Raw genomic sequence first — 19253 nt, forward strand, 5'->3', positions numbered from 1 at the left:
TATAGACGCATGCCACTACGCCTGGCTAATTTTTTGCATTTTTAGCAAAGATGGGGTTTCACCGTGTTAGCCAAGATGGTCTCGATCTCCTGACCTCATGATCTGCCCACCGTGGCCTCCCAAAGTGTTGGGATTACAGGCATGAGCCACTGCCCCTGGCCTGTATGTTACTCTTAATATAGGTTTTTCCAAGTTTGATGTGAAAGAATGTCAATACAATCTCGTTTTTTAAAGGAAAGATGAAGTTGCAACAGTGTTGTGAGGAATATCTAAAATGAGATGTATGACTAATTACAGCTTTTCTAATAATAATGTTTTCTAATAGTAATGTAAAAGAACATTCTTGCCTAAAACAGTTTCTTAGCTCCAGGCTAACCCTCTTAAGGACAGTTGGTTGTTTTGGAGCTAAACACAGCTGACAAGAAGCACTTGCGTTGCGTATATTTTCCAAAAGAGAGCCTTTGTAGACATGATTTCATTTCACTCTTACATCATCCCCTTGACAACAGGGAAGGGTAGACCTCAAAATTTCCTTTTTAGTCAAGGAAAGCTGAAGTGACTTCCAAATGGCTGAGGGAGCTTTTTAAAAAATACAGATTGCAGAGTCCTAATGAATTATCTTGGAGGGTGGAGCCTAGGGAATCTGTTCTCAACCAAGCCTTTGACTTGTGATTCCTCTTCTCTTTGTGACCCACAATATAGTTTTTCCTTGCCCAAAGGATGGGAGTGCTGATAAGTTGTTCCAGGTTAAGTGACTTGTTGGTGCTTAGGAAGGGAGTTCATGGGTACCCTGCAGAAGCACACACACTTCTTGTGATCCAGTGGTACTGTTTAGAAATCATTTGTGAAAAGCTGTGAGTTTTCACAGGGCAACTGAGAAGTCATGTAAGAAAGGTCCTTTGGAACCTGAAAAATCAAACATCTTGGATCAGGAGGTCTGTACTCAGTAGATCTGAGTTTTACAACAATAGTGTTTGCAGCCAGAAGTGGGGTTCAAATCCCATCACTTCCAAATGTTGCCCTTGTGATCTTTTAGTAGGGCTCTGAGTTGCTTTGAGCCTGTGTCTTCTCATCTGTGAAATAAAAAGGATGCCAGTGCCTCCCACGGATGTTGTAAGGATTAACCGAACTAGCACACGTGAAAGCCTGTCCAGTGCCAGGCACATGGTAGGTAATAGTGCCCGGGGAGCTATTTTATGTAAACAGTGCCACCGTCTCCTGCATCACACAGACATGCCTCTGAAGTGGGAGAGGTACTGAGATACACAGAGGTTTTCGCTCACATCACCCAGGGAGATAGTGGCAGAGCTAGGGCTAGAATCAGAGAATCCCAACTTCCACGACAGCAGCACCCTGGCCGCCAGCCCAGACCCGCCTCCCACTGATTGCTTTGGTTTAGCAAAACATCTGTGAGTTGCCGGCTGCCCCCGCACTGCTGTGTGGTTGGCAGAGTTCCATACCGGCCGCTGAGTCAGCTCATAGCGGGATCCTGCCCTGACAGCGCTGGGAAAGTTCAGGCCCAAGGCGGCTGGGCTGCCCCCGCCTTGGCAGCTGGCCAGCGTCTGTGTGTGTGCGGTCGTTCCTAGAAAGTGCAGCCGCATGCGAGGAACAAGTGGAGCTCCAGAGCCTGTCTTCAGGAAGTGTAGCAGGTGTTGAGGTCAAGCCATTAGAGGTTTAAAAAAAGACTCTTCAGAACTGGTGTGTGCATGTGCACATGTGTACACCGTGGCAGGGCACCCAGCACCAAGTTATCTAGATGGTGGCAGCCCTGTGACACTTAGCTCAGTATTCAGGGGGCTGGCTGTTGGCATTTGAAACTCTTTGAATTCACTTTATGTTTCTGAGGCATATTCACTAATTATAGACTGCCTGGCAGAGCACCTGCCAAAATGTTTTATAAATACCAGAGTAGCTGAGGCATAATCCATCACCAGAAATTTGCCTTCCCCCAGGATTTGGAGATCAAGAACTGAAATAGGGGGGCTTTGGGTAGCAATGACTTAAACCCTCAGATGTGCACCTCTTTTTCCTCTTTAATTTTTAACATTGATTTTGTCTGTGCTCTCCTTGTCTATAAATCCTACTTTTAAAGGAATAAATCATGTGCTGGGGGATTTTTAAACTTTTCTTTTTAGTTATATTTTAGAAGGACCAAAAATAATATTCTTGGGGAGAGCTTGTAGAAACTATTACAAATGATTAGACTGGCTTGTTTTGTTGTTCACAATCTTTTCTTTATGTAACTTAATGGAGTGCGAAAATAGAATATCCCTTACTCCAGCAACAATTACAAAGACCTTTACAGTTGACACAGATCTTTTTTTTTTTCCCGAGACACAGCGTGCTCTGTCGCCCAGGCTAGAGTGCAGTGGCATGATCTCTGCTCACTGCAACCTCCGCCTCCCAAGTTCAAGCGATTTTCGTGCCTCAGCCTCCCTGGCAGCTGGGATTACAAGCACATGCTACCATTGCCTGGCTAACTTTTTTTTTTGTATTTTTAGTAGAGACAGGGTTTCATTATGTTGGCCAGGCTGGTCTCGAACTGCTGACCTCAAGTGATCCGCCCATCCTGGCCTCCTAAAGTGCTGGGATTACAGGTGTGAGCCACCGCACCCACCCTGACACAGATCTTACTGTTAATGTGATACAGCGTCCATCTTGTTCTTTTAAACAACAAACTTTTACAAAGGCTTCTTTGTGCCAGACCTGTGCTGTATGAAATAAGGCATGTTTCTCTCTCAGGGAGTTCAGGTCTAGCAGTGGCAGTGTGGGAACCTCAAGGGGGACTGGAACTTGGGTTACAATAATTTGATTCTGTCCTGAGTCTACTGGAGCCCAGCCACCCAGTCTGTGCTATGGCAGAGATATTTTCATTCACATGCCAAAGTTTAAAAAGTTAATTTTGTCTACAGCATAGCATAGCTTGGCAAACCAACAGATACCCAAAAGTATTTTGCAAGATTTTAGGGTAAAGGAGGACAGGCATCTGCCAACTGAAAAGTGAAACTGGGAAAGCTTAAGGGTTCCAGAGATTATTCTTTGCATCTGAAATCCCTTACTTAGAACATGTAAAGTCAAAATTATTTCGTGCATTCTCTTTGAAGAAACTCTCAGAAAATATTTGCTTCTCAAGGTCTGGATTGTTAGGGTGTGGTATTATTCTCTGACACCACAGTGATGGGAAGATGGATAACACCATTGAGTCGAGTGTTCTAAAACCCATCAGATTCCTATGGGCAGAGTAAATAATTGTAAAACAAGAAAACAAACAAAGAACTGAGTGTTCATTTTCTCAAAGGAGATCATATAGCCAACTGGCAGATGTTGCTGGCCTTTTGGGGGTGGTGTTCTCTCCCTCTGGTAGAGGGTGGTTCAGGCAGTACAGGCTAGGTCTGTCTTGAGCCCATTGGTAGAGCTGGGTTACTGATGTAAACCCCCTTCGATAGAATAGAAAGAAGAAAGATGGCTTGACAGACATGTGGGGCCAGGGTGCGTGTGTACGATTTTCTGCATACTTTGGCAGTCACTTTGGTTACTGCATGTGGCTGTGATCCAACCACAGGCTTAACATAAGTTCACAGCCAATTCAGTGCAAAGCACTGGGAGCCATTGCACAATAAATGTTGGCCCCCTCCTCTACCCTTCCCCTTCTAGCATGTTTTACAAGATTTTGTTTTGTGATTGCCTTCTAGAATGGAGGGTTTAATTTCAGAATATTTGCAATTAAAGAATTCCTAACGTCCTAAAGCTTGCTAATCACACATATTAACAAGGACAGGGTATTACCAATTTCGAACACCTCCTGGCTGCTTGGGGCACCCTCAGCTCATGACAGCTGCGTGGGTTCTCTCTGAATTTGTTGGAGAAGCACCTCTGCAGTACAGGAGCAAAGGAAGCTCCATGGCAAATGGGAAGAATTGCCATGTTAGATGGGCACTGGGAGACAAAGGGAATGTGATTTGAGAAGAGGGAGTTTCAGTTTTTTGTTTTTTTGTTTGTTTTTTTTTTTCCCTATTCTTAACCATGAGCAAAATCAGTCTCATCTTACTGTGAGAGGCGACTTTCTACTGGGCATTTAGTGGAGACTGCTGTCCATTTCTTCTAATGTCATGACTGACTGACTGACTGGTGTCCAGAAGCCATCCCTCTAAGTAAGGTGTGGTCTCTTGGGATAGGCCTACTTTTCTTGGTAGATACTGCATGACTATCATTAGCTGGGTGTGGTGGCGCACGCCTGTAGTCCCAACTACAGGAAGGTTGCAGTGAGCCGAGATCGCGCCACTTGCACTCCAGCCTGGGTGAAAGAGTGAGATGGTGTAAAAAAAAAAAAATAGAAAAAGAAAAAAGAAGAGATACAGCATGTCTATGGAACATTTGAGGCTTTTTTAAAAAACTGTGCAAACTATTGCCCAAAAAAGAAAATGTTCGTAGGCTTTCCTCATGTTCTTTGTAGAGCTACCTTGCATGCCCTTGCCTTCTACAGTCACAGTGGAATCCATCTAGTTGAGTGGTTCTCAATTACAGGTGACCCCCGCCCCTTCCCAGGGGACATTTAGCAATGTCAGGAGACATTTTTGATTGCCATGACTGGAGCAGGGGGTAGTGTGCTATGGGCATCTAGTGGGTAGACCAGGGATGCTGCTAAACATCCTATAATGCACTGGACAGCCCCCCAACAACAAAGAGTTATCTGGTCCAAAATGACAGTAGTGCCAAGGTTGAGAAACCGTGCTCTAGATTGTTACCAGAAAGAGAACATAAGCTTCGCTATCATCAGACAGTGCCAGAGACTCTGTTCCTTTGTGTTTCGGTCTCAGTAACTGAGAGTTTGGCAACCTTGAATTTTCTTGACTTCTGCTTTCAATATCTGTGCCAAGCTCATGTCTTTCCTCTAGTCATCTAGGTGAACAGACTGTCACTTGGGAAAGGTTTGGGGCCTAGAACTTGAGATCTCTTATTTGACTCTATCAGTGATTCTTTCAGCCCAGCACTCCCTGATATCATTGGTGATGTATAAGAGAGCTTGGTTGCCCTTCTAGACATTAACCCCAAAAAGTTAAGGTGTAAATACTTGGCAGACTTGTTACCTAGTAACAGATTTAATTATTAAATCAGCATTGGTTTTGGAGCCAGAGGATGTGGATTAAGACCCTACTTCCACCACCTGCTTGCTTTAGTACTTTGGACAAGTGTTCTAATCTGCCTGTCTGAACCAATGCATACATCTATTCCAGAGGATGATAATCCTCTCCCACTATCCTCAGGAAGTGATTTTAAGGATATTACAAAGGTAGAAGAAAAATATGAGTGTGAAAGAGCTTTGCAAGATGTGTACAACCATATAAAGGTTAGGGCGAATTTTCTTCAACACCTAAGTCCTTTTTGAAGCTACTATCGTCCCTCATATGGAGGGGATTGGTCCCACATATACCAAAATTCAAGCATACTCAAGTCCTACAGTCAGCTCTGTGGAACCCAGATATACTAAAAGTCAATCTTCCATATACCTGGGTTTCACATCCCGTAAATTTTGTCTTTGATCCAAGTTTGGTTGAAAATAGTTTACATATAAGTGGACCCAGGCAGTTCAAATCCATGTTGAAGGGTCAATCATAATTTTTCAGTCTTTATGACCTTTGTAGGTAAGATGCTCCATAAATCCTACCCACTACTCTAAAACAACTGCTTTTCAGGTTTTCTAGAGCCATGACCATACTCTGGTGTTCTGAAGTTGTCTGAAACCTTTCAGGATTATGTGAGCTTAAACCATGGCACTTCTGAAGCTGTATCTTTACATATTAGCATAGGGATATGTGTGTATTGTTCTTTAAGTAGAAGTAAGCTTTATGGATACTAAGTCCTTATAAATACACAATCACTGACTTGACTTGGGTCCTTATCCCTCTCACCAGAGGCTAATTTCTCTACGTGTCCCAGATCCCATCCCCTCCCAGGTTTCCAGGGACTTGCTCCATCAGTGAACCCTCCATTTCCTGACTCTTTGGGCTCATTCTCTTCCAGGCCTTTTCCACTTTTACGCATCTTCTCTCTCCCAGACTTAAAAACAAGCAAACAAATAACAAAAACCTTCTTTAATCTTAAATTTTACCTGAGTCAGTTGTTAACAAGGAAATGAGAGACTTTTAAAAATCCTCCTGATTGCACATTATTGCCAGCTTTTTTTCTGTTCCTAACTATCCCCCACTTCTTTGCAACAAAGCTTCTCAAAGGAATTGGTTTTACTCTTTATTTCCATTTGTCACCTCCTACTTACTCCTCAGCACACTCCAGTCTGATATCTGTTTCTTCCATGTCCCAGAAGTTCCATGTTGCTAAGCCCAGCCTTCCCTGACCTCATTGATTTCTCAGCATTATTGAATACAGAGCACTACCTCCTTGAACATTCTCTTCTTTTGCTTTCTATAATCCTTCCTTCTGCTTATGCTTATTTTCTTTCTTTTCCTTTTCTTTTTTCTTTCTTTTTTTTTTTTTTGGAGACGGAATCTCGCTCTGTCACCCAGGCTAGAGTGCAGCGGTGTGATCTTGGCTCATTGCAATCTCTGCCTCCCGGGTTCAAGCAATTTTCCTGCCTCAGCCTCTCCAGTAGCTGGGACTACAGGCGCGTGCCACCAGCCCGGCTAATTTTTTGTATTTTTAGTGGAGACGGGGTTTTAGTGTGTTAGCTAAGATGGTCTCCATCTCCTGACCTCGTGATCCACCCACCTCGGCCTCCCAAAGTGCTGGGATTGCAGCCGTGAGCCACTGCGCTCGGCCAGCCTTTCTTTCTTCCTTTCTTCCTTTCTTCCTTCCTTCCTTTCTTCCTTTCTTCCTTTTTTAGACAGGGTCTCACTCTGTTATACAAGTTAAAGTGCAGTGGCACAAACACAGCTCACTGCAGCCTTAACCTCTTGAGCTCAAGTGATCCTCCTGCCTCAGCCTGCTGAGTAACTGGGACTACAGGCATACATCACTATTCCTGACTAATTTTATCTTTGTGAGATGGGGTCTCACCATGTTGCCCAGGCTGGTCTTGAACTCTTGGACTCAAGCAGTCCTCCCACTTTGGCCTCCCAGAGTGTGGGGATTACATGTGTGAGCCACTGCACTGACCTGTTTATTTTCCTTTATCTCTTCAACTATTTGTCTTCTGTCCAGCCTCTGAAATGCCAAGTTCCTGCAGGGTACTAAGCTTACTTCTCTGTATGTTCTCCCTTAGCAGTTTCACTCTCATGGCTTTAAATACTATCTATAAGCCAGTGTATATTGTTTGAGCCCACATTTCTAGTCTAAGGTATCCCCAACTCCCTGCTTGGCATTTCTGTTGAGATGTTTTACTGGCATCTCAAGTTTAATACCTGTGAGACTGAACTCTTGATTTCCAACCTACTCCCCTATAATTATTTCCTCCTTTATTTTCCTTCTCAGTAAACGGCATTTCTGTCCACTTATTCATATCAAAACCTTAGAGTTGACTGTCTTTCATACCTGCTGTTCTGGTACTCCTCATGTCCATCACCAAGTCTTAGCAGCAGTCTCATCTAAGTATCTAGAGTATTGCCACTCCTGCTTTCTGCATCATCACCTACCTGGCCCAGATTACCTACCTACCACTATAGCTCTCAACAGGTTTCTGTGCCCACCCCCTCCCCCATTCTAATCCATGCTCTACACAGCAGCTAGAGCCATCTTCTAAAAATCAAATCAGATTATGTCACTGCGTTAATGCCCTCCAAGTATGATGTCAGTTGCTCTAATTATAAAATCCAAAATCTGCATGATCTGACCCTTGCCTACTGATCCAGCCTTATCTTTGACAATCTCCTGATCTATCACTGTGCTCCAGCTACCCTGGCCTTTGCATATGCTGGTACTTCTGTCTAGAATACTCTTGTCTAGGCAAACTTACTCAGCCTTTGGGTCGCTCTTTTAACCATCACTTCCTCAAAGGCACTGTCTTCACTCTTCGTGTAGATCAGGTTCTCCTGTTATGTCCCTGTCATTGAACATTATACTTTTATATTTGTGCAGTTCGGTTCTTTTGTTTATTTCTTTGGTATCTCATTTCTACTCTAGATGATAAGCTCCAAGAGGATAGGGATCATGTTTGTTTTGCTTATCATTGTACCCTGCCACCCAACAGTGATGGCAAATAGTAGACACTCAAATATTTGTTTCTTCCACTTTCTATGGTTTATTCTGTTCCTTTTTAAATGCAAAAGGCTCCATTTGTTTTGTTTTGTTTTGAGACAGGATCTCACTCTGTTGCCCAGGCTGGAGTGCAGTGGCAAGATCACGGCTCACCTCAGCCTCAACCTCCTGGGCTCAGGTTGATTCTCCCACCTTGGCCTCCTAGGGATTACAGTCCCTCCTTGGGACTACAGGCACGCACCACCACACTCAGCTAACTTTTGTTATTTTTTGTAGAGGGGGGGTTTCACCATGTTGCCCAGGCTGGTCTTGAACTCCTAGGCTCCAGCAATTCACCCTCCTTGGTCTCCCAAAGTGCTGGGTTTACAGGCATGAGTCGCTGTGCCCGGCCTTCCATTGTGTTTGTTTAAAATAGATTTTATTTTTTGAGATCAGTTTTAGGTTCACAGCAAAATCGAGCAGAATGTGCAGAGATTTCCCATATCCCTCCTCCTCCCACAGCCGCACAACCTCCTGTCAAAATCCTGCACCAGAGTAGTTTGTTTGTTATAACTGATGAACCTACATTGACACATCATTATCACCCAGAATCCATAGTTTAGTGTTCACTCTTGATACTGTATACTCTATGGAATTTTTATTTTTTATTTTTTGTTTTTATTTTTATTTTTTTGAGATGGAGTTTCGCTCTTGTTGCCCAGGCTAGAGTGCAATGGTGCAATCTCGGCTCACTGCAACCTATGCCTCCCGGGTTCAAGTGATTCTCCTGCCTCAGCCTTCCAAGTAGCTGGGATTATAGGCATGTGCCACCATACCCGGCTAATTTTGTATTTTTAGTAGAGACGGGGTTTCTCTATATTGGTCAGGCTGGTCTCGAACTCCCGACCTCAGGTGATCCACCCATCTCGGCCTTTCAAAGTGCTGAGATTAACAGGCGTGAGCCACCGTGCCTGGCCTATTCTATGGATTTTGACAAATGTGTAATGACATGTATCCGCCATTATAGTATCACACAGAGTAGTTTCACTGTCCTAGAAATTCTCTGCACTTCACCTATTCATCTTTCCCTCCTCCTTAATCCCTGGCAGCCCCTGATTCTTTTCCTGTCTATGGTTTTGCCTCTTTCAGAATGTTATATGGTGGGCTCATTAATGTAGCCTTTTTAGATTGGCTTTCTTCACTTAGTAATGTGCATTTAAGCTTCCTCCTTAGTTTTTTATGACTTGATAGCTTATTTCTTTTTGTGCTGAATAATATTTCATTTTCTGGACATACCGCAGTTTATCCATTCACGTACTGAAGAGCATCTTGGTTGCTTCAAAGTTTTGGCAATTATGAATAAAGCTATCATACATATCTGTATACAGGTTTTTGGGTAGATAAAAGTTTCAGTTCATCTGGGTAAATACCAAGGAGCGTGATTGCCAGATTGTGTGGTAAGAGTATTTTTAGCTTTCTAAGAAACTGCCCAACTGTGTCTCAAAGTGACTGTACCATTTTGCATTCCCATCAGCAGTGAATGAGCTTCCGTTGCTCCACATCCTCACCAGCATTTGATATTATTAGTGTTTTGGATTTTGGCCAGGTTCGTTTAACTGAAATTTTTATTTAGCCAATTATACATTCATATGGAGTTGAAAGAAAGCAATGTCATGTACACTTTGTCCAGTTTCCCTATGGTAACAGCATATACAGGTGTAGTATGCTGTCACGCCTGGATGTTGATGTTGATATCATCTACTGATCCTACTTAGATTTCTTCCTCAGTTTTATGTGTACTCATTTGTGTGTGATCTGTTTTTAAGCCATTTTAGTTGTAGGTTGAACACGTTTTTCAAAATTCTTGTTACTTAATAAATGCATTCGAGGCTATAGAGTTTTCCCTGGATCTCACTTTTGCTGTACCCCACAAGTTCTGATGTGTAATGCTTTCATTGTTGGTTAGTACTAAACATTTTACAATTTCAGTTTTAATTGCTTCTTCAACTCGTGGGTTGTTAAAAGTATTTTTTGGTTTCCAAATATGTGGGTTTTATCTCTTTTCCAGTATTATTTTATAGCTTAATTACATTGTAGTTAGAAAACGAGCGTGGTGTCAATTCTCTGAAATTTAAGATCTCCTTTTTGTTGGCTTTATGTGTGATTAGTTTCTATAAATGTTCCATGTGTACTTGGAGAGAATGTATATTAATCCATTTCATTATTAGGATTAGTGATACATTTGGATCTATTTCTGCCCTCTTTTTGTTTTGTTTTTTAATATTTATTTATTTATTTATTATTTTTTGAGATGGAGTTTCGCTCTTGTTGCCCAGGCTGGAGTGCAATGGCGCGATCTCGGCCCACTGCAACCTCCGCCTCCTGGGTTCAAGAGATTCTCCTGCCTCAGCTTCCTGAGTAGCTGGGATTACAGGCATGCGCCACCACGCCCAGCTAATTTTTTTTGTTGTTGTTTATTTTTTTGAAACAGAGTCTCTCTCTGTTGCTTAGGCTAGAGTGCAGTGGCACATGATCTTGGCTCACTGCAAGCTCCGCCTCCCAGATTCATGCCATTGTCCTGCCTCAGCCTCCCAAGTAGCTGGCACTGTCACAGGCGCCTGCCACAACACCAGGCTAATGTTTTGTATTTTTAGTAGAGAACGGGGTTTCTCCATGTTGGTCAGGCTGGTCTCTCCATGTTGGTCAGGCTGGTCTCGACCTCTCGACCTCAGGTGATCCACCTGTCTCGGCCTTCCAAAGTGCTGGGATTACAGGCATGAGCCGCCATGCCCAGCCCTGTTTTGTTTTTTTGAGATGGAACCTCTCTCTGTCACCGAGGCTGGAGTGCAGTGGCATGATTTCTGCTCACTGCAAACCTTTGCCTCCTGGGCTCAAGCAATCCTCCCACCTCGGCCTCGCAAGTGCCTGGGATTACAAGCATGCACCACCACACCTGGCTAATTTTTGCATTTTTAGTAGAGACGGGATTTCACCATGTTGGCCAGGCTGGTCTTGAACTCCTGACTTCAAGTGATCTACCTGCCTCAGCCTCCCAAAGTGCTAGGATTACAGGCATGAGCCACCGCGCCTGGCCGTGCCCTCTTATTTTGGATTTTCAATTTAATTATACTTTTTCTTTTCTTGTTTTCTCTTTTCCTGTCTTATATTGATTTGATCGAGTTTTCTTTATTTAGCCTTTGTCTCGTTTACTGGTGTAGAAGTTATACTTTCTGTTTTTATTCTTCTATTGATTACTTTTAGATTTAATTTATATTCTTTTTACACTATAGGCATATCTCAGAGATATTGCAGGTTCAGTTCCAGACCACCACAATAAAGCAAATATTGCAATAAAATAAGTCACACATTTTTTTGTTTCCCATATAAAAATTATATTTATACTGTAGTCTATTAAGTATACAGTAGCATTCATTATACCTAAAAAGAAAGTACATGCCTTAATTAAAATGTTTTATTGCTCTTGAATGTTCCCAGCACAAAGAAGTGATAGATGTTTGTGGTGATGGAGATACTAATTACCCTGATCTGATCACTATACATTGTGTGTATGAAAACAACACTATGTACCTCATTAATATATATAATTATTATTTGTCAATTAAAATTAAAGTAATACTTTATTACGAGATAAACAATAACAAGTATCTGAGCCTTCAGGGAGTTGTAATCTTTTTGTTGGTAGAAGGCCCTGCGTTGATGTTGATGGCTTCTGACTGATCTGGGTGCTGGTTACTGAAGGTTGGAGTGGCTGTGGCAGTTTCATAGAAGAAGACAACAGTGAAGTTTGCTGCATCGATTGACTCTTTTTTTTTTTTTTTTTTTTTGAAGCAGGGTCTCTGTCACCCAGACTGGAGTGCAGTGACGCAATCACAGCTCACTGCAGCCTCGACCTATTGGGCTCAAGTGATTCTCCCACCTCAGCCTTTCGAGTAGCTGGGGCCACAGGCATGTGTCACCATGCCCAGCTAATTTTTAAAAATGTTTTGTAGAAACGGTCTCACTGTGTTGCCTAAGCTGGTCTCAAACTCCCGGTTCAAGCAATCCTCCTGCCTTAGCTTCCCAAAGTGCTGAGATTACAGGCATGAGCCACCATGCCTGGCCCCAGTTGCTATTCTGACCTCCTCCCATGAATCATGAAATATTCTTGATGACACCTAGAACAGTGAATCCTTTCCAGAAGGTTTCCAATTTGCTTTGCCCGGATCCATCAGAGGAATCACTGTGTATGGCAGCTGTAGCCTTACAAAATGTATTTCTTCTTTTTTTTTTTTTTTGAGACGGAGTCTCACCTTGTCACCCCGGCTGGAGTGCAGTGGCGCGATCTCGGCTCACTGCAAGCTCTGCCTCCCAGGTTCACGCCATTCTCCTGCCTCAGCCTCCCAAGTAGCTGGGACTACAGGCATGTGCCATCACACCTGGCTAATTTTTTTTTTTGTATTTTTAGTAGAGATGTGGTTTCACTGTGTTAGCCAGGATGGTCTCAATCTCCTGACCTCGTGATCCACCCGCCTCAGCCTCCCAAGGTGCTGGGATTACAGGCGTGAGCCACCGTACCTGGCCACTAAATGTATTTCTTAAATAATTTGTAAGTTCAACCTTAAAAGTTGAAATTACTCCTTGATCCATGGGCTGCAGAATGGATATTGTGTTAGCAGGCATGAAAACAATATTCATCTACTTGTACATCACCATCAAAGCTCTTGGGTGGTCAGGTGCCTTGTCAATGGGTAGTAATATTTTGAAAAGAATCTTTTTTCTAAGCAGTAGTTCTCAACAGTGAGTTTAAAATATTCAGTGAACCATCCTGTAAACAGATGTGGTGTCATACAGGCTTTGTTCTATTTACAGAGCACAGCCAAGGTAGATTTAGGATAATTCCTAAGGGCCCTAGGATTTTTGGAATGATGAACGAGTACTAGCTTCAATTTAAAGTCACCAGCTGCGTGAGGCTATAAACAAGAGAGTCACTCTGTCCTTTGAAGCTTTGAAGCCTGGCATTGACTTCTCTCTAGCAATGAAAGTCCTGGATGGCATCTTCTTCTAAATAAGGCTGTTTTTATTTACATTGAAAATCTGTTTTTAGTGTTGCGACCTTCATCAATGATCTTAGCTAGATCTTCTGGATAACTTGCTGCAGTTGCTATGTCAGCACTTGCTGCCTCACCTTGTACTTTTGTGTTAGGGAAATGATTTCTTTCCTTAATCCTCACAAGTCAACCTCTGCTAGCTTCAAACTCTTTCTTCTGCAGCTTGCTTCCTCTCTCAGCCTTCATAAAATTGAAGAGAGTTAGGGTTAGGCTTTGGCATAAGGAAATGTTGTTACTGGTATGTTCTTCTATCTAGGCCACTAAAACATTCTCCATGTCAGTAATAAAGCTGTTTTGCTTTTAATTTCCTTTAAGAATTCTTTGCATTCACAACTTGCCTAACTGTTTGGCACAAGTGGCCTAGCTTTCAGCCTGTCTGGACTTTCAACATGCCTTCCTCACTAAATCATTTTTAGCTTTTGATTTAAAGTGAGAGACATACAACTCTACCTTTCATTTGAATACTTAGAGGTCATTGCAAGGTTACTAATTGGCCTAATATCAGTATGGTTGTGTCCAAGGGAGTAGGGAGGCCCAAGAAGAGGGAGAAAGATGGAGGAACAGCTAGGGTGGTTGGTGGAGCAGTTTGAACACATACAACATTTATCAGTGAAGTTTGATATCTTATATGGGTGTGATTCTAGGCTCTCCAAAGCAATAACAATGGTAACATGAAAGATGACTGAGCCCAGATCACCATGAACAGATGTAGTAATTTTTTTAAGTGTGAAATACTATGAGAATTACCAGTATGCGACAGAGACGAAGTGAGCACGTGCTGTTAGAAATGAGGTGCCAGGCCAGGCGCAGTGGCTCATGCCTGTAATCCCAGCACTTTGGGAGGCCGAGGCGGGTGGATCACGAGGTCAGGAGATCGAGACCATCCTGGCGAACACAGTGAAACCCCATCTCTACTAAAAATACAAAAAAAAATTAGCTGGGCATGGTGGCGGGTGCCTGTAGCCCCAGCTGCTCGGGAGGCTGAGGCAGGAGAATGGCGTGAGCCCGGGAGGTGGAGCTTGCAGTGAGCCGAGATCGCGCCACTGCACTCCAGCCTGGGTGACAGAGCAAGACTCTGTCTCAAAAAAAAAAAAAAAAGAAATGAGGTGGCTATGCTTTCAAACATTGGTACCTTAGAAATTCTAGTTTTAACATCTACCTCTCCAATCCTGTTTTCCAGTTTACAGTGGCCAGTATTTTAGTTCTAATTTGTTTTAACCCCTCCCCAAATTAGTTTTTTTCCCCTAGCAGTTATTATTTATTTAAACTTACCAAGTTTATGCATTTCTTTTCTCATCATTACTTGTATCCCACTCATTCCCTCTAGGCTCACTTTCCTTTCCCTTTTTTCTTTTTTTGTTTTTGTTTTTGTTTTTTTTGAGACAGAGTCTCACTCTGTTGCCCAGGCTGGAGTACAGTGGCGCAATCTCAGCTCACTGCAGCCTCCGCCTGCCAGGTTCAAGCGATTCTCCTGCCTCAGCCTCCTGAGTAGCTGGGACTACAGGCGTGTACCACCACGTCCGGCTAATTTTTGTATTTTTTAGTAGACACAGGGTTTCACCATATTGGCTAGGCTGGTCTTGGACTCCTGACCTCATGATCCGCCCGCCTCGGCCTCCCAAAGCGCTGGGATTATAGACGTGAGCGACCATGCCCAGCCTTTTTCTTTATTTACTAACTTTTTTTTAGCAGAGACTTATTTGTAATAAAGTCTTGGGCCAGGCATGGTGGCTCATACCTGTAATTCCAGCACTTTGGGAGGCCAATGCAGGCGGATTGCTTGAGCCTAGGAGCTCAAGACCAGCCTGATCAACATCATGAAACCCTGTCTCTAACAACAACAACAAAAAAAATTAGCCAGGTGGAGTGGTACATGCCTGTAGTTCCAGCTACGTGGGAGGCTGAGGTGGCAGGATCACTTGAGCCCAAGGGATGGAGGCTGCAGTGAGCTGTGATGGTGCCATGTACTCCAGCCTAGAGGAGAGTGAGACCCTGTCTTAAAAAAAAAAATTGTGGTATGTTTGAAACTTTAAAAAAATCTTTTTCTTTATTTTGCCCTCACTTTTGTATAGTTGTTCATAGCTTTAGATTCTATGTTGACCTTTATTTTTCTCTGCATCTTTAATGATGAGATTTCATTGACTCCTAGCAACTGTTTTTGCTGTTGAGAAATCTAGTGTCAGCCTGTTAATCTTTTTCTGGCTTTTGATTTAAAGTGAGAGACATGCAACTCTTCCTTTCACTTGAATACTTAGGGGCCATTGCAAGGTTATTATTGGCCTAATTTCGATATGGTTGTGTCCAAGGGAGTAGGGAGAGTAGGGAGGATCTTTTTCTCTCTTGTAGCTTTTAAGATGTTTTCTTTTTGACTCTGCTATTCTGCACTTTAACTACGCTATTCTAGGTTTCGACATAGTTTTTTTTTTTTTTTTTTTTTTTTTTTTTTTTTTTTTTGAGACGGAGTCTCTTTCATCCAAGTTGGAGTGCAGTGGCATGATCTCGGCTCACTGCAAGCTCTGCCTCCCAGGTTCACACCATTCTCCTGCCTCAGCCTCCTAAGTAGCTGGGACTACAGGCGCCCGCCACCATGCCTGGCTAATTTTTTGTATTTTTAGTAGAGACAGGGTTTCACCATGTTCGCCAGGATGGTCTCGATCTCCTGACCTGGTGATCTGCCCACCTTGGCATCCCAAAGTACTGGGATTACAGGTGTGAGCCATCATGCCCGGCCTTTCAGCTTACTTTTATTCCACTTGGGTCTCTGTCCGCTCCTTCAATCTGGTTTGTGTCTTTTTTTTTTTTTTTTCTTGGTTACTATTTTTTCTTAACTAGTATTCTAATAGAAGTATTTGAACCTTCTCATTCAATCTTCTGTGCATCTTTTCTTTTAAAATCTTATCTGTTTATGTCATTCTCTTGCATTCAGGATTATTTTCACATTTAATTTTCTAATTTCTAATTCTCTCTTCAGCTCTCTCTCTTCTATTTTATAGCTCTTTAAAAAATGGTTTGTCTCAATTATTGTGTGTGTTTGTAAATTTTTTGGCATTTAAAAATCTGCCTGTTTTTACTCTATGGTTTCTATTCCTTCAGCTCTTTGAACATCTTTGACTTTTTAAAACTTTATATTTTGGAATTACTAAAACTCATTTATGGAAATTTCATACGTACAAAAAAAAAAAGAATGATAATGAACCATCTGTGTTCTTTAATCAGCTTTCAACAAGTATCAACAGTCTGCCATTAATTTTAAACATGCTTATTTTAAAGATGCTTTTGGATTCTATTATTATCTCTAATTCCTGGGGTGCAGGTTCTTCCTGTGTCATGTTAGTCTCCCTTATGATGATTTATTTCCTCTTGAAGTGGTTTGTTTTTGTTTTTTTTCCAGTGTAAATTCATTTTGAGTGGGGATTTGTTTCTGTAGGAGTCCCATGTTCCTTGGATGGTGGAAGCATTCCTAAGGGGAATTTTGTTTTTCCCTCTGCTGGGGCTGCACAAGTTTAGCTAGTTGCATTGGTTTGGGTAGTGTGAATTTGAAGCCTGCATCTGTGCCTAGTGAGAGCCCCTCAGTAAGAGTCTCCTGCCAGATGGCAAGGTTCTTTGCAGCTTTGCCAGGCTGGTGGGCAGTGTTTTTAGGCCCAGTTTATGGCGGGTAGTGAATGTAGTCTCTCATGGCCTCTGGCTTTATGCAGTTATTTCAGTTCTGGTTCCTGGCATGCAGGGGCCTACAGCCTGGACTCCCCTCTCTTGGGGTTGATTCAGTCTCCAGCTCTCAGTTCAGCACTCAGCTCTTAAGAACCCTATTCAGGTCACGTTCTCCCTTGAGCCCTTAAGCTTTGCCACTTGCTCACTGATTGCTACCATTTTGTTTCTGCTGCTTTGGACTCTGCTTTCTTTCTGGGTTTCAAGCTCAGCTATGTGTGCAAGGGGTAGAGTGTTAAATGTTATCCAGCTTTTCTATGTGAGGTTTTCTTTGGGGAAGGAGGGAGGGAGATGGTGGCGTTCCTTCACATCAGACTATCCTCACTCACAGTTTTGTTTGCTTGTTTTCTTGTTTTTGTTTTTTAATAGCTAAGACAGCTATGTGTGCAAGGGGTAGAGTGTTAAATGTTATCCAGCTTTTCTATGTGAGGTTTTCTTTGGGGAAGGAGGGAGGGAGATGGTGGCGTTCCTTCACATCAGACTATCCTCACTCACAGTTTTGTTTGCTTGTTTTCTTGTTTTTGTTTTTTAATAGCTAAGACTTTTTGACCTCTTATGTGCCAAGTACTTTATTTCATTTCATTGTGTGAGGCAGGTCCTAATATTATCCCCTTTATGTGTTTGTTTTATTTACAAATGAGGAAAAAGGTCAAGTGGGAAGCTTGTGGTCTCACAGTTGGGAAGCTGGCTAGTGATACTCCCTCTTGCTCCCTTCCAGATGGAACAGGAGAAAAATAATCTTTTCTCAGTGGTTTTATTACTCTACAAATGATTTTTACTTATTTTTTCTGATTGTCAAGGTAATACAGGCTCATTTTAGAAAACATGGAAAATATAAAAATTTTTTTTTCACTATGAAAATGCTTTAATAAAAATTTGTAAAGAAGAAAGTATAATCACTACAGCCACGTAACTTTTTTTTTTTTTTTTTTTTTTTTTTTTTTTTTGAGACGGAGTCTCGCTCTGTCGCCCAGGCTGGAGTGCAGTGGCCGGATCTCAGCTCACTGCAAGCTCCACCTCCCGGGTTCCCGCCATTCTCCTGCCTCAGCCTCCCGAGTAGCTGGGACTACAGGCGCCCACCACCTCGCCCGGCTATTTTTTTGTATTTTTTTAGTAGAGACGGGGTTTCACCGTGTTAGCCAGGATGGTCTCGATCTCCTGACCTCGTGATCCACCCGTCTCGGCCTCCCAAAGTGCTGGGATTACAGGCTTGAGCCACCGCGCCCGGCATGCCACGTAACTTAGATTTAATATAACTATAATCATTCATTGTATTTTCTTTGTGTTTTAGAGAAAAATGCCTACTATGGATATAGTTTTAAATTTTATATACAGGCTGGGTGCAGTGGCTCACACCTGTAACCCCAGCACTTTGGAAGGCCAAGGCAGGTCGATGGCTTGAGCCCAGGAGTTCAAAACCAGCCTGGGCAATGTGGCGAAACCCTGTCTCTACAAAAGAAAAAAAAAAAACCACAAACACACACACACAGACACACATACAAAACCACAAAAAAAATTAGCCGGAGTGGTGGCACACACATGTAATCCCAGCTACTCAGGAAGCTGAGGCAGGAGAATCGCTTGAATCTGGGAGATCGGGGTTGCAGTGAGCCACGATTGCACCACTGCACTCCAGCCTGGGCAATAGAGCAAGACTCTGTCTCAAAAAAAAAAAAAAAAAAAAAAATTTATATACAATTTCATGCTTAACTTTTATCACCTAACAGGCCATGAGCAATTTAAAGTATTATTTTAAAATATTTTAGTTTTCAAATTATATTACAGAAGTAATAACTCAAATAACTTTAGAAATATGGAAACGTATGAAATAAAAGTCCAACTCTTCAGGTGTAATTGTTAACAGTTTGGTCTACACCTTTTTAGAGTGTTTTCTTTTCACAAGTATATTTTGTCTGTTCTACCACTTGCTTTTGTACTCAGTGTTCTGGCAGTCCTCCATGAGTGTTCATGAAGATCTATTTTTCGTGTTTTTATAATTATTTAAAATCACATAAAGGGTATGAATAGGTGTTCATGAAAATTAAAACAATATAGAAAAATATAGAGTAAAAATTTGTAGTTAAAAAAATACCATGGTGTCCTGTTGCCTGTTCTGTGTCCTTATACCCCACAAGTAGGAGTGAATTAGCTTCTAGGACTGTTTCTGTGTGTTTACTGACTGAAGTGTGCAGTCACAGAATATGAGTGTGAATGTACTTGTGTATGTGTGTGTAGTGTGTGTAACCCTATGCCCTGGTGTATATATTTCTGTGGTGGGATAGATTATTTTAGATGTTGATTAGGTGTCTATGT

The 19253-nt window shown here is 42.3% G+C and overlaps 1 protein-coding gene across 2 annotated transcripts in view; it reads left to right on the forward strand.

Moving 5' to 3' along the window:
• ARID3B (AT-rich interaction domain 3B) overlaps window positions 1-19253 on the forward strand; it is a 60460-nt gene that overhangs the window by 3655 nt on the left and 37552 nt on the right. The gene's annotated exons all lie outside the window — the stretch shown is intronic.

The sequence above is a fragment of the Macaca thibetana genome, chromosome 7 (assembly GCF_024542745.1).
Source record: "Macaca thibetana thibetana isolate TM-01 chromosome 7, ASM2454274v1, whole genome shotgun sequence".
Lineage (NCBI taxonomy): Eukaryota > Metazoa > Chordata > Mammalia > Primates > Cercopithecidae > Macaca > Macaca thibetana.